General features: G+C 40.0%; 1 protein-coding gene across 2 annotated transcripts in view; it reads right to left on the bottom strand.

Annotated features, from left to right (window-relative positions):
• Nucleotides 1-16,751, bottom strand: part of RHOBTB1 (Rho related BTB domain containing 1) — a 50,491-nt gene extending 33,740 nt beyond the window's left edge. The window contains exons 1-2 of one of the 2 annotated variants that reach the window (XM_017746443.1): nt 16,671-16,751; nt 12,453-12,548 (exon numbers count right to left, since the gene is read on the bottom strand). The gene's annotated coding sequence lies outside the window, so the exon portion shown is untranslated. Of the gene's footprint in view, nt 1-5,119; nt 7,128-12,452; nt 12,549-16,670 lie in introns of those variants that run through there. The other variant, XM_008642765.2, reaches the window with a different exon arrangement.
• Between the last annotated feature and the right edge of the window lie 12 nt (nt 16,752-16,763).

Raw genomic sequence — 16,763 nt, 5'->3', positions numbered from 1 at the left:
CCCCTGCCCCACGGCCCGCAGCGGGGAACGCCGGGCGCATCCCGCCCCTGCCCCACGGCCCGCAGCGGGGAACGCCGGGCGCATCCTTCTCCTGCCCCACGGCCCGCAGCGGAGACTTTCTGCCACGGCCTCGCACGGGAAAAACTCGAACACGAAACAACTTGAAAACAGAGCAACACCCTCCATATGCAGTCTTTGTACGTATACACTGCAAATACTGTTAATGCATACACAGTGCAAAGGTCCTGAAGGCCTCCCTGGATGATGCCCTACGTTGGGCACGCAATCTCTTATTGCAGGTGCTGCTGCTATCTTTTGAAATCACTTGTCTCCATTTTCACAGTTTGAAGCCTTCTTGTAAAACACACACATCATAATTAAACCACAACCTCCCCTTCTCTTATAGTGACAATCTAGACTTGGCATTTTCAAACCAGTGAAAACAGCTCAAGGCCCAGTGTGTTACAATCCAGACCTGGCTCCCTGCTAAAACAGCAGTCTCTGGCTCTTCTTTTACCACTTGACATCAACAAAACTGTCACTAACCAATATGGGACATGGGCACAACTGCTGCAGCTAAGGACAGTTTTTGACATAGCTGTGACTATTTTAAAAACAGTCACTATTCAAAAAATATTCTCTTACAGCAACCTGGACTCACACATTGCAGAGTCTCATAGCATTAAGACAGTAATTTGTTGGAAAACATTATAAAGTTGTTTAAAACCCCACTTACAAGAACAGTTAACTGTACCAATAACAGGTTAACAGTATCCAACTGCATTTGGTTATAGTCAATTACTTACATTTTTCAAATACCCAGAAGCCAAACTCACATTAACCAGGTCAGACTGCAACAATTTTCAGTTGAGTACATCTATGTCAGGACAAATTACAGTTTGCACTTCATATAAAAGGAGGCTAATAGGGGCAGAAGAACAACTTGCATCATGGCAAATACTAAGTGTTACTCTCCTAGCTTTGCACAGTTTGGATGGACAAGACGAAAGCATCAGAAACTAAAACAACTCTCACTCAGACATCTACTTACAAGCAAAGAAATATCAAGTTGATAATGCAGGCAACAAAAAGTAAAAAAAAAAGTCAACAGATTTAAAATGTATAGTATAATAACCTTCTGGTTTTTAAGTTTTAAGTTCTATGGGAACTTCTCTACAGAGGAGGGCTAAAAATTTTCATTCTGTGCAAGAACAACAACCCCATGTATTCACTTGTTTCTCAGACACACAATTTTTAGGAAAACAAAAAAACTCATGTTCATCCCACTCAATTCAGGAGGCTGAGCAAAGCAGTGTTATATGAAAGGAATTCCTTTTACTGAACTGTTTCAGTATGGCAATTTTTAATTCTTTATTGGTACCTTTTTTCTACAGTCTAAATGATCACTTTTTGAAGACAAATCAGAGCTAGAACCCATGTCTCTATTAAAAATACTTAGACCATCACTGCTACAAACAATGAGTGTTAATGTGAGAACAGGAAGTTAGCAACACATGAGAGAAAACTGATACAAAGCAACTAGACTTGTCGTGATACTGACTCAAGAAGTATTGGACTGCAATTAAAAAAAAAACCAAACCAAGCCAATAAAAACCCCACAAACCTTTAGATCTGATTGCCAGTTTTTTACAGAGCTTTTGTACAGAAAAAAGGGAAGAGGACAGGAAGAAAGTGTTATTTTTAGTGCACAATAGTAAATTTAGCAGAACACAGCAATGACAAAGATTAGTCAGGAGGTTAAAAGGGGAAAAAGAGAAAGAGAGCCTGCTTTTGATCAGGATAAAGAAAAGTTCTCAAGTTTCTCTCTATTTCTCTGTTTCATCAAAGGGTGATAAAGGCTTCTGCTGCTGTGGAAATAGGTACATGCTACTATATCCTTTCCATTTTAATGATCATCTACAGCAACTTTTACCATTCAGTCCTTTCCCACCACAAATGTAAAACTTCTTACATAATTCAGATTGCAGCTTTTCCAGCAAAGTATAGAATAAAACCCCAGGACAACCAGAAGTTCTCTGTTTTCTGATACATAATCCTGTATTGAAGCGTATTTACATTTTCCCAAAGTTTTAAAACAGTTGAGTTTTGACCATAAACTTGAGTGACACATGGAGAAGTGGTTGGAATGCATCTCTAATAGAGTGTAGAGCAACTGACAGTTTCTAGGCTTTGGTACAAGAAAGCACAGTAACAAACCACAAGTATTCCCACTGACTTTGCATAAGCATTAAAAATACATGAATGGTAAAGTTTTACTCAATTAGATGTTTAAGTATTCCAGGTAGCCAGCTTGGATTTTTCATTTTCATTTGTTTGTTTTCAGGGAGGAATAACAGCTAGAGGGAAAGGGAGAAGGGAATAAGCTCTATCTTTGCAAGCAATCCTAAAGGACATGGCATTGGACCATGGTAGCATGGTAGCAACCACAGAGTCTGCTTTTGTCAAGTCAATACAGCTTTCCAAAACATGTTTATGGGCTGCCAAGTGAGCTCCGTCACTGCAGCTCCGTTATGTGCTTTAAACACTTATCTCACAGCTGAGAGAACAACTGGATAAAAAAAGACTAAAATAATAATTTAAAAATGCATTTACTCCCACAGAGAATTCTACTTAGAATTATCTTAGTTTTGCTAAATAAAAAAATCCATTTGAAAGCACAAATGTAAATTCACATCCCCATATGCTCAAATATATTATTTGTTACTCTGGGGCTAAACTAACCTTTTGGTTTTGAGACTTTATTTCTCAGATGATTAAAAACATCAGGAGAGAGCATCAGTTGTGCATAGACTGCAACTGAGTTTACAAATAACCTTTTTACTTCTGGATCTTGAGAGTTGGTTTAACTCCAGAGGCTGCTCTGACACACAGTGTTAGCAGAACTCCTTAAGGAACTTTCTACCAGCTCAGAAATGCTGAAGCTCAGAGCCCTAAGGCCCTTCCATCCTCTGCACTCCCCAGACACCAGAGAAAGGCTCAGGAGGAGACAGGTTGAAAAAATACCAGTCAAGGATAACAGGAAGCGCAGGACGAAGGGACTACAAGCACTTGGCTCAGCTTCTTTGACAAAACTCTTCTGGAAGGGGAGGAAATGGACTAGCCCACGCTTCTTACCACCCCGTCATAATCTAAGTCTGCTCTGTCTGCAGGAGGATAATAGTCTAAGCATTGTAACTCTGGGGTTTAGATTTTATATTTCTGTTTATCAAAGTCAACATCCCAGATCCAAGGGCTATGTGGAAGCAAGAGGTTCTTCCTTGTAGTAGAGGTACGGTCTGCTTAAAAAAAAAAAAAGAAAAGAAATGTAGTGACGTGGCTCTTTGCTCCCTCTGAGGACCCACTCAAGCTTTTAATTCAGGACAACTGAGATTATTTCCCTTCTCCTTTAGGTAGTAACAACCAAGCACAAATGCAGTTTCCTATGATATGCTCCACCAACAAGACTGAGCAGCAACAGTTACAGAACTGAGCTTATTCACTAAAAGAGGGCAAGTCTGACATTCCAAAGACTGCCTGGGACTGTCCAAAACCAAAACTCAATAGTATAGGACATCCTAGAGTTTCTCTCTCTCCCTTATCCCTGAATGCAGGGGCCTTTCATATTAAAAGACTTTAGGAGCATGTTTAGATTAAAAAATCGTTAGTGGAAATAATATAAATGCACAAGGAATTAAGTAAAACAAAGTAAGTTAAATTGTCCTGTATGGGCTCCACATTGCATGTGGCAATCTCACAGGGACAGAAGGTGCTCTCTACAGTCCAGGAAATTTGCCTTCAACAATACAAAGAGAACATGAGTGAATGTTGTACAACCAAAATAAGGAAACGTGGTACTTCAGTTAAGGACTTCACCATCCACCCATTGTATGCGATATATGTAGTCTCAGCCAACTGGTAGCACGTGAATTAAAATAGCAGAACCACCCAGCTCCTGTCATTGAAGTCTACTTTTCCCCGCAATTAGGCTTAGAGACTGTTATGATATGGGTAGATCAAAATAATTTCTAACTACTTTTGTAATAGATTAGGATATATTTCATTAGATTTTATCCATAAAAAATTCATAAAGAGAACAAATGCCTTGAATAGAACTAGGTAAGAACATATTCTATAAACATTGAAATAAAATTCAACTCGTTTCCTGTCAATACAATTTTGGTATTAAAAGGTTTGCATTCAGGGCTGCAATGTACCCTTGCCAAATGCTCATGCATTCCTAATTAGCTCTCTTTTCAAAACTATTGTACGTTGTGCCCAGTCTGTCCTTCTCTTTGGTTAGCATTTGACGTAAGGTGTCTCCATTTAGTGACGTCAGCATCTACTCTCAGCCAGCAATGCAAATTGATTCGGCCGGTTGCATCCCTTTTCCTGCAATCCCACATTTGTTGTAATGCTCAGAGATGGAGACATGTAACACACACAATGATACCTTCACTGTGTTCATTAGACACTAACGTATGCATGTATTTGTTAGGGGTTTTTTGCAGTTATTCATTGAATGCTAAATATAGTGCAAGACCATAATTGCTTAAGAAGCCCGCAGTGCACCAGATTTTATTAGAGCATTCTGTGGATGATATAGAGCACCAGTGGTTTGCCATATGAATTATATTTCCCCATTCTTTTTCACTAGAAAAGGGATATAGAAGGCTTAATATAGGCATACATTTTGAACAGCTGAATAAACAGGAAAGGAACCGTTTACAGAAGGAAAATGCCAATACTTATAATTAGGAATAAAAATTCAATATCTACATTTTTTTTCAGATGGTTATATTTCAACAACACTTTAGTTTTCTGTCTAATTATGCGTAGGAAATTGGCTTTTGCATTTCCCTGCTTCCATATTTAATCTGTTAATTATGAGACCCTGATTCTCTCCGCCTCACCCCAAAACAGAATATCAATTTAGGTGGGAAGAGTCCTCCAGAGGTCATCTAGTCCAACCTCCTCCTCAATGCACAGCTAACTTCAAAGCTTGATCAGGTTAAGGACAGTCAGTTCACATTCTCCAATCCACCTGTTCCATTGCTTAGCCACTCACTATGAAAATGGCTTTTTTTACAACCAGTGAGAAAATGTTTTTCTTTACAGCCACCTTATTGCTACTTGCGACTGCTGCCTTTTGTCCTTTTGTTGCACAACGGTGAGAGGATCTGGTTTCCCCATAACCTCTTGTGAGTACCTGAAGCAGTAATTAGATGCCCTCTTAACCTTCTCTTCTCCAGGCCAGGTAAGCAGCTCCCTCAGTGTCTCTGTACATCTCATGTTTCAGTTTCCCCACAGTATTAGTGGCCCTTGGTTGCACTCTCTTCAGTTGGTCAATCTCTCTTCTGAGCTGTGAAGCCTGAAACTGAGCACAGTTCCTCAGAAGCCACCTACCAAGTGCCAGGCAGAGGGGAATAAGCCCTGCCCTCACCCTCCCCGCTGCACTCAACCTCAGGCAGCCCCGGCCATGGGTGAGCCCTGCTGCTGGAAGGGCGCTCAGCTGAGCCAGGTATGTCCCAGCCTGTTCACTTGCACTGTCATAGTCTCTCGTGACCCCTTAAACTCCAATACAGCCTTCACTGCTGCACTTCTCTTTCTACAGACTGCGTGGTCGGGTCTTAAAAGGGAGTGGATTCACTCGAACAGTCCCAGTTTGCAATGTTAGGTGTACCAGGATACAATTAAGCAAAACAAAATTTTGGCTTAATATGAAGAACAGCAAGAGAAACAGCTTGAGCAGTTACATAAGAGTCTCCCAAGGGAAGAAGTGGCAGAGTTATGGCTCACTGCATTCACAACCCAGAAAGGACAAGGCTGTATCAAGAATTGGTTCTATGACAAAGTTTTGTATCACGTGTGTAATCTTTTCTAATGGGAGCAATTTTGCAACAGCTTGTATTTGCTATATTCCACACTTCTAGCTCCTCAGAACTGCAACATGGATACAAAAGATTTAATCAGCTTATAACAACAGTTCCAAACAAAAACTAAATAGGAAACACTGACTAGTAGGAGGATTTGTTCTTGACTGTGTCATTTTGCTGTTTGGCAAGGGAATGAATCTGGAAGTAATAGTGCTGGTATCTGCATAACTGTTCAGAGCTTCTTAAAATGTTTCTGCCATCTAATCAGATGTTAATGGAATGGAAAGAAATCCTTTGTGGAACAAAATAAGAGTCATAGCAAACAGTCAGCAGGGGAAGATTTTCTGTCTGTCTGACCTTGTGGCTAGCTGTCAGTCTCCATCTCTATGTAGATTAGTCAAAATTCACTTGTCTCTGAGTACTGAGTTTCTGAGAGACTTGAAACCTCGTTATACTACAACTACAGGAGGTTTTCAATGACATACAGTGTCTTTGCTTCTCACTCTAGGTCTAAGCTATTGAGCTTTAAAAACCATACATAAATGGATCAGCCCTTATTCTTCCAAGCATTATAAATGCTCTCTCTGCCTTTTGAGGATTGCATAAATTACCTATTAAAGGCCTAGTAGATTCACACGCAGGAGGATACAAAACGTAGACCAAATTTTAGAAGCCAAAATTTTGGTAAAAGATTGCAGAAATTTGATAGGAGCAATACACAAATAGAGATTATTGCAACAATGTGCCACCCCTGCTCAGAGTTGCTTATATTGGTGGTATAATGAGATCATGAGGACAAGTCTTGAACACAGATCTCCAGCTACAGGAACTGAAAAATATAGGGTAGGGGTGGTGAGGGGAGGAGAAACAAAGTGGATTTTGTCACCTTTTTCATAGTTGCCAAAGCCTAGTCTTACTGGTCTCTGAATCACTGCTTATATACAGGAACAGCAGCCAACAGCCATATCCTGATCTTTATAGGCTGTCAAACCAACAGAGCAGGATTAAATAGAAGAATCAAAGGCAGCTTAATCTCATCATCACTGATCTTAGAGAAATAGCCTTATTAGCTACAACTTGCTCTTCTGCACCTCTGTCCCATGGTGAGCTAGACACGAAAGTAAGACCCAATTATGGTTTTAAGAGCATGATATAAATCCTGCTGGAACTGTTGGGGAAAGTCTTCCAGGGATTCCTCTGGGCTTCAATTCAGGGACTAATTCAAGAAGAGAAAGTCCATAGAATTAGTTGCTACATGCCTTAGAAAGATGGTAACTTAAAGTACCTGAAACAAAACAGAAATGAATTAAGCACCTGTAACTTTGATATTTTTTCACTAGGTTGTTCAAAGAGTGTACTTATTTGGATTACAACCCCCCTCAAGATTACAGTACAATTCTTCATTCATTTTGAACAGTGTGATTCTGCACAGTAATAACACTGTAGGATTTCACTCATTCAAGACCAAAACTCAAACTGTTACATCCTCCATATTCTATACCTTGGAACCACTCACTTTTTGAAAGAGAAAGCTTTTCCAGGAAGGTAAGAACTTGTGCCTCTTACACAACCTCTTACACACACCACCTTACACCAGTTTACTGACATGATTTAGTCACACTAGCAAAGACTGCCTTGCAAAGCCTGTGTTTTTGCAACACAACAAATTCAGTGGGTTAGACTGGATTATATCAACAAGAGGTTTCTACTGTCCAAACACCACTCACGTATTTTAGTGGTTTACTTCAATATGTCTAAACAAATCTAGTTACCACTTCTTTGTTTCACCAATGAGTTAAGGCTGTAAATCATATGCAGAAAGAATATTACCATATTGGTTCTGGTGGGTATCTTTCACTCCCTGAAACACTTCCTATAAACTCTAGCAAAATGGTGTAGCTGAAGGAAAACGGTAATTGCAGAAATTGCAGAGGAATGCACACAAGTGATTCATACAAGAGAACACACACGAGTGATTCCAAGTTCAAGAAGCAGGCAATAAAGACAGTTTGCATGTTTCACCACAGGCTGCTTGATGAGACTTCCCTAATTATGCTTATTAGGAATAGTTACCAAGAAGGATTCTGTTCTTTTAAATGCTACCATTCAAAAGCTATCAACCATGAAATCACATATTTCTTGCACATATTTGCAGTTTTCACAGAGGGTGTAGGACACTACTTCCAGGACCTGCCAAGGTATCATTGTTACAGGTTTGAACTACAGATTAGGCACAAATCAGAGGGCTTAAAGGAGTGTGTGTATACTGTGTAATTTGCAAAATACTAGAAAAAGACATCACTTTCCAATTACACATACAGTGATATGTGCAGCATTTAAATATGTCAGGAACAGAATATACCTTTGTAAAACTAAAAACAAACTAGAACCAGCAGCAGTGGTTTTGAAGCTAATCAGCCATTCAGGGAGCTTTAACAAAATCAAAAATATCGCAATGCCTTGAAATTTCTCATCCACTCATTGCTCGAAAGTCATATTGCCAAACCATCATGAATTCTACGAGCAGGGTTTTTTTTCTCTTTCATTAAAGTAGCAAGACATGTAGCATTTTATTTTTAAACTTTTTTACAATCTTTTCTGAGTCAGGCAAGAGTTCTTTTCCCGGTTAAAGGTAGAAGAGAAGAAATACAAAGGTATTAATTTTATTTACTCCCATACATATTGACAAAATTGCTAGAGCGGGGTGCATTTTGTAGCATTATAAAATCCTCAAGAGAATTAAATTCCTCCCACACCTCATCCCCAAAATATTTTTTCAGGAAAAGGTATGAATTATTTACAGAAGCAATTGCCAATAAAATGTCATCAAACTGCATCTGTTACAGAAGATAAATATTTCTCCACCATTCCAATTTTTTACATTAGGCTTCTAGCTGAAATTCACATCTACAGCTAAAATACTATTGTACCCTTATTGTAAGAGGAATACTGAAAGTTCCTTAATTACAGTGTTGCCAGTGGGAAGCACTGTTGCAAACACATAAGAGAATGAAAAGAACAAAATTCACCCCTGGAGAAATTCAATGAGACAGCTGGATTGCCTCAAGAAAAGCCTGACCCACTGGTATTTTCCTTAGAAGACTGGAAAGTATTTTATGGAAATAGTCTTCTGTATTTAGTGACCAATAATCTACATCACTGTCATAAACTCACATGACAGTCAAAAAGATGTCTCTGAAATTGAAGAGCCAAATTCAAGAAGTTCAAGTGTTAAGCAACAGCCATAAATCAAGAACTGAAACATGGGACAGCCATAAGGGCCCCAACATGTACATCCATCTCAAGTGTAAACTGTACCTGTTGCTCAGGACAATTACGGGAACACCTGCCCATGCTGAGCACATCTAGGAGCCCATGCAGAAGCACAATAACAAATTCTTTCTGATTCTGCATAGGTGTTGTGAAAATCATTCATTCTCCTTTACGTAAAGCACAGGAAATCCCATGATGAAGTTAGAAACACAGATTTCAACAGTCTAATAAACAGTGCTAGAGAACATAAATTTAATTATAAAGATTAAAAACAACAAACAGCAACACTGCCCTTCCCCTCACAGCTGAACCACCCACACAAGGCAGTCCCCCACATTTCTAATCTCCAGTCACAAGCAATCATAAGCCTGAGAAGAACTAGTTCAAGCAGCTTTAAAATTTAAAATTTCCTCTGATAAATTTAATTCTGCTGAAGGTTACTGTTACACACACACTCCTCTGCTGGCTTTGCACAGTCCAGAACTTTGTATTTACCAATCTGAATTGTCAGCTAAATTCAAGTACCAGATTGCACTGTAGAGGCAATCACACACATAGCTATTTTATTCCACTGCCTGTGAAGACAGTAATCTCTGAGAGAGCAGTAGCTTCTTTACCCAGGGAGCTAAATTTACTACTACTTGTCTCATAATGCCTCAAGAGACACAGAAGCCCATAAGCAAATAAGCTATGACTGGGATATTAAGGAGTAAATAACACCTCTGCAGACACCTTTCAGAGATGTAGGATTTCCTGACTCAAGCACACACCAATCCACAAGTTAACTTCTTTTCAGACCTGTAGATATATTCTCTTTAAGAAGTGAGACCAAATCAGAGAAGCAGCAGGAACTGGTGTGGAGACAGCAAGTTTCTGAGAATATTGTTCTATAATTTAGCTATACATGTTACTCAGAAATTAATTTAAAACAGGCTGGGAAGCAAGACTTGACACTGGGAGCAGAGGTGAAAAGAGATATTGGGGTTCTTGGGTGTGCCATTTTCAATAGGTACTTTTTGATAGTGTTCTCAGTCAGTGCATATTAAATAATTCACAGCATCACTGTCCTGGTTTCAGCTGGAATAGAGTTAATTTTCTTCCTAGTTGCTGGTACAGTGCTGTGTTTTGGACTCACTCTGAGAATGCTGGTGACACACTGATGTAGGTGTTGCTTGGTAGTGCTCACTCCAAACTGAGGATGTTTCAATGCCTCATGCTCTGCCACTGAGCAGGTACACCAGAAGCTGAGAGGCAGCAGGGCCAAGACAGGTGACCCAAACTGGCCAAAGGGATATTCCATACCCTAAAAGGTCATGCCCAGTATATAAATTGGGGGAATTGGCTTGGAGCTGCCAATTGCTGCTCAGGGCTGGGCTGGGCCTCAGCCAGCACGTGGTGAGCCACTGTATTGTGCATCACTTGTTTTTCTGGGGTTTTATTTCTCTCTCCCTTTTGTCTCCCTTTTCATTCCAATGATTATTATATTTTATTTCAATTATTAAATAGTTCTTAGCCCATGGACTTTACCTTTTTTCTGATTCTCTTCCCCTCCTTTGTACTGGGGGTATATAAGCAGGCAGCTACATGGTACTTAGCTCCTGGCTGGGGTTAACTCACAACGATCACAACTTGCATATGTGTAATATTGTATACTAGCTTTTAGGAACTGCATTACCTATAAAATTACTTCTATTTTTATTCACAAAGTATATGTTTGCCTTTGATGATGTCCTGAAAGGGGCTCATTAAATTACTAATGTAACTATTAAAGCTATTAAATTACCAATTTTGAGGGATCAATTCAAAGCACATTGAGATAAGCATAAATCCAAAGTAAACCAAGTGTCTCTTCACTTCACTGACCCTCCCATGAGGCTCTGAATGCTAAAATGCCTTTCTCCTGACAGGATTAACCCTTTCATTGTATAACCCTCCCTGGCCAAAACAGTGGAAGTAGTTATTCCTAGGGCTCACAAAATATTCTGCTTGGCAGTACATAATGATGGGGGGAGGAGGGATGCTTGGTGTGTGTTTACTTTTAGAGCCCAGGGGAGAGACTGCTCCCTAAGCTTCCTGACAAGATGCTTATTTTTATTCACATTGTCACTATGTTTTCCCATGAACAAATATTTATACTTCAGAGGAAATGTTTCAGTAACATGTTTCAGACAGGATAAGCAACGTGTTCACTTCCCTTCCTTTTATTATGAGAAAGCAATTTTGCTTACAGGAGGAAGTAAATAAATAGATTCCCCAGAGATGCCTGGGAAGGGGTAATTCTTGCAGGGAACCCGTCTTGAAAATACTGTCAGCATGTCACTGAGTTAGCTGACCTGTGGAGGTTTCATTTGCAATTGCAAGAAATGAACACATCAGAGATTTATTGTTTCCTTTGTTCAGAGAAACAGACCATTCCTGTGCAATCCTGTCTTAATTAAAACATTCGCCCTTCTGACAAATTTTAGTAGCATCTTATGTTCCTATCTGCATTATTATATTGTACATTCAATACATATGGCAAGCTATAAATCCATCTTTTGTTAATACTTCTGAGCATGTAACAGACTGAGAAAGCCAGTGGGTGAAAATGGCCTAATTCGTTGACTACTCCAAATTGTGAGCAGAGGGTTTGACTCTATGATATCCTGAGGTTCCTTACAACCTGATTTTTCCCATGATCCTAAATTAAGGACATATTTGGTTTTACTAACTTACAAACTTACTGCAGGAACTGTGAAGATCTGGCTGTGATATTGACAAAAGCAATATAAATATACATCTGCAACTCAGGCTGGCCACAGCCCCACTTTTCACTAGGGTGCACAGAGCAGGAACTCAGAAAGCTGCCTGGATGCATGGAAAAGTACCTACATATTTGTGGTACAAACTCTTTCTTCATCCCAGGATCTCACTCATTTCCTGCACCTGCAGTTAGACTGTGTAAGTATTCACTCTTGAAAATCAGACTTAGCAGCTTCCTTTTCTTTGATGCTTTGAAAAAAAGCTTGACATTGGGTCAAAAGCTACTCTGTGCAGAAGCTGCTCATTACCAACCCTGCAACACCAAGCCTTTATACATTTGTTTTTATCTGCTGAAATAGCAGAACAAAGCTGACTAATCCTGTAAACGGAACGATTAATTGAGTGACTTTTCAGTTAAGACTTTTGGTACAAAGTTTGCCAAGACACAGATGCTATAACTCTAAAATACCTGACCAAAAGCTGCTGGTCAGAAGAGCAGTGGTGACAGGCAACAGTAAGTGAAATGAGTCAGGTATTCTTCTGTTTCTCCCTGTCGATACTTACCTCACAGAAGAAAATGTTCACATCCATTTTTAGCAGCTTGATCAAAAGCAGAATTCCATTAAAAATACTTCATATCTTTCTCTTACTGTGGCACTCCTAAGGAGGAAAGAAGGGGAAAAAAATAAAGAGAATAAACCTTACAATTTTCAACCTAAAATTACAACACATGCAACAGCAACATCATCTTTTATGATCCATTTTATATGGTAAAACAGGCCTGCTTGGTCAACAAAACAGTCTTTCAAAGTTTCAAACAGGTAAACTGTGTATCTTTACTAAACACTCTTTGCTCAAAGCACTGAAGAAATCATGGGTAGCTCGATGAGCTTTTGAGCATAACTGGAGATTAACACAGCTCTGCCAAATGAAGCTTGTTCTTGAATAATTTCCCTCTGGATTTAGATTTAAAAAAAACACAACCACCTTAGGTGTCAGAACCAAACGCTGCTGTATCCCAGTTAACCAGCTCCTCTCTCTTAGGCAACAGACTTAGAGGAGGGTTTTTTTGCCTACCTTCAAGAAGGTGACAAGACTCTAAAATATGAGCTGACAGCCTGATGACACATGAACTGGGAGTTCTGTGTTGCTTTCCCCTTTGGTAACAAATGAAATTAATTATAAATGTCCTTTGTTGGGTTTGGTAAATGGCTGCATTATTGTGGCTTGGTTCCCATCCAGGAGCAAGGCAGAGGTTTTCCAAGAACCAAAGGTGGGAGCAACATGTATTTCATCTCAGATGCTGCCCTAAAAGCAATGCTCAATGGCACAAGTAGGTTTCAGGGGTCCATGTTAGCTTGAATAGCAGCAGTGAAATGCAGAGTCTTCAAATGAACAGAGCAGTGGCCCACTTAGATTTCCTAGGCATTTCTCCCTTCTTATCAGGATCATTTCAAAATTCAATGTAGGACTGAAATTAACTTCTCACAGAAATTCCCACCTTCTATAGATACCCAGCACAACACAACAGAGAGAGCAAACAGAAAATGAAGTAAAACTTCATTCCACCTTTGTGAAATATGCAAGCCACAAGAATTGATCCTAGAGCTAGAGGCATGATGTTTGTATCCTCTAGAAGTCCTGCCCTTCCCTTTGCTATTTATCAGTAAGCATTTTAGAGGCAAAGACGTATCAGTCTTCCTGAACTGCCGTGTTTCATGCAGCTACAACTGTGGAGAATCTTCTCACCATCTTTCCTACAGTGTTTGCCCTTACTTCCTCCAAGGCAGGCCCATACAGCTCCCTTTGTGAGCCCTACGAAAAATAGCCTTAACCCACAATGAAACAACCCCCCAAATTATTAATTAGTGACATGAGCACGCTCAGGGCTCTAAAACTGTTCAAATAGCTACTTATGTGATACTGTACCATTCCTAACTGTTTACTTGTTTCCTGAGTATTGGTGGCTGATTAGAAGTTACTTGCAACTTCTTTCAGAACAACCCTTTTCAAAAAACCCAAACTAAAAAAAATAGATCTGGTTTATCTGATCATAAACCCAGAGCTTTCTATGTTTTTATTTCACTGAGATCTCATTCACTTCTAACAGCCTTTCTCTGCTTCACCCTCATTAAAACCTACAGATGTGACCTCCAAGGATATTTCGAGATCCTTCTTACTCTCAAACAGACATGCAAAGCCCTTCCGCAAGCTCATTCACAATTCTTTTTTATCAATCATTAATCATTTACATTATTGTCCTAGTAAAGACCACATTAAGACTCTCCTGCTTGCTGAGATTTTTCTTAATTGTTATACTGTAAAGTCAGACCAGTTGTTTGAAGAATGTAAGCAGACAGAAATGTAGCTAAACCTGATTTTCATCATTACTAAAGCATAAGCCTAAAAGTTCCACTTCACAGATAAAAGCTTATGGCCTTCATTCCCCTGCCCCTCAGTCTTCCACTTTCTAGTTTTGAAGATAGTTGAGCCTACAAAATAAAGGCTTAATTCTTAATTAGCATTGTTCTACCCTATTATGACTCCAAAATACAAACATCTTTCATGCCATGGTAGTGGAAGCAGATCCCTCTCTGTAATGATGATTTGCACTCAGAAGAATAGAGCAGCTAAACCTTACATGCACCTTCCTTATCAGAGCCTTGAGGAGCTCACAGCTGAGAAGAGAGCTGGCTTCCCATGACTTTCACCCTGTGTGCCTGCAGAGAGAGTATCAGTTGTGGCCATGGCAGTGCACTTCCTTCTCTCTCCCATCTGCTCCACACCCAGGCAGGCATTACCTGAACTAATGCCCACCCACAACAGCTAGCACACCGTGATACTGTGGGCAGGACATGCAGCAAGGTGACCATGGGCTGACAGAAACTAAAACCAGCTGGAACACAGAGTAACTCAGTGAGGGATGTACTTATATGACCTAATTCTCCAAAGTGGGGAATTTCTTTTAAATAGGCAGAAAGGTGAGGAACAGGAACACCTGCTGCAGGTTGGCAGGTGGAACATTTGCAGTGCAAACCAGGCCCAAAAGGAATGCAGAAGAGGTCAGGTGGAACACTGGGCTCCCTGGATGACTACTTCAGGCCAACAGTCATGTCTAATCTGGCCTAGAAGCCTCTTCTGTGATGCACAAGACACTCCTCTAACACACTGATACTAGAGAAAACTCGGCCTTGTTTTCCCCTCAAACCTACCTCAGCTTCACCTTCGTGTCATTCAGAAGCCTTAGCTGATCCAGTTTTTGCTCCACTCATTTTGTTTGGTTTGTTGGGGGGTTTTATTATTATTACCAAACTAACAATATTGCAGAATTTTCTCCTCTCAAGTTTTCTGTGAGTTTCCTTTTACTAGCCCATCACCTCTGTGCATTGGTTTCAGTTTCTGTAACGCCACACATTCATAGTGCATCTGCCCCAAATCTCTTCAACAAACTTTGAGGGATTACATAGAAGAAAACTGCTTTTAACCCTTATGTTTCTGACTTGCTTAATACGGTCTCACTTCAAACTTTTGCCTCTAAAAGTTCAAATACTGGAAGAAGTTTAAGTAAAAAAAAGAGCAGAACCTTAGTTCACTGTTGTAATCTTTACTATGACACACCTCACTTGCTCTACATTACATGGTTGAACAGACAGTAGAAATGTTACTTCCCATTGATACCTAAACCAACATTTCCTCTCAACATATTTTCAAACCTTTAACATTGTTGAATCCAAAGTAAATGCAAGTGTTTTGCCCTTTCTACTTCAGTTTAGGCAAGTATGCTTTTTCCCTGGGGTCTCTCTCAGAGAAAAAGGAAATTTTACCTGTATTGATTACATAGACAACAGCATGATGACATGTGATATAACTAGATCAATTTAACTAAGTACAAATGACAACATTTGGTGTGAAACTGACAATCAGGTTCCAAAAGAAGATGGGATACTATGATTGTCACTAACCCTATCTTAGGAGCACCCACAACAACTCAATTAAACAGCTGCTAAACAAAAGTGCAAGTAACTGTAAAGCTCTACTTTCCTATGCTCCCCAAGCAGGGAATAGTTTTTCTCTTTTCTTATTCCTTTTTTTCAGAGAGCTGCAAAAGAGTTGGGCTGGGTATGGCCCACTGCTTCTCCCCAGAGGTTCTCAACAACTGTACAGAAAGGGCTCTTCATTCTCCTGCTAGGTCTTTTTGGGAGGCACATCCTTCTTTATAACCAGCTCCTCATATTCAGTTCTCTACATGCATTTGCACTCTGTACCAATTACAAATTTCATTCTTGTAATGCAGAGAACCATTAATAATTTAAGATTAAAAAGGAACCTAAGGGCAGGAATATTCCATTTTTGCTCACGAGATAGATGGTACTCTGCTAGTACGTCAACTCAAGTTATCTTTGTGCATGCTATGTTAATTCAGCAAATTGCTTTTCAAACAAAGTGCATTCAGAAAGTGCCTGAAGATTCTATATGAGAAGAAAGTTTCATTTCTATGGCAAACGTGCCAAACCAATATCCAGAAAGTGAAATACTAACAGATTTTAGTTTTGTCCATCTAGTTTTCACAAATAGGGGTTAGCCAGGATGAATTTTGTAAAGAAGCTCTCTGCACGAGCGAGTAAAAGTCATGCCAGGTGTAGTGATAAATACCCCAGCGCCCTGCCTGCACCGTGAGAAACCAGAGAAACAATGAACACGTCTAACGGTATGGAACGGCTCAGGAGCGCTGCAGCAGCACCGCCTGACACCCAAGGGAGCTGTCAGCATTTCTGGCCTTACCGTGGAAGGGAACAGGACACCAGGGCGAGGCGGGCAGGTGCGGAGACCCTCCTGAGGCAGGAGCTGCTCCGGAACGGGGAGCGCCCCCGGCCC

The sequence above is a fragment of the Corvus brachyrhynchos genome, unplaced genomic scaffold (genome assembly GCF_000691975.1).
Source record: "Corvus brachyrhynchos isolate BGI_N302 unplaced genomic scaffold, ASM69197v1 scaffold279, whole genome shotgun sequence".
Lineage (NCBI taxonomy): Eukaryota > Metazoa > Chordata > Aves > Passeriformes > Corvidae > Corvus > Corvus brachyrhynchos.
Note: the sequence above shows the minus strand (reverse complement) of the source record. Positions and strands in the feature narration are given on the sequence as shown.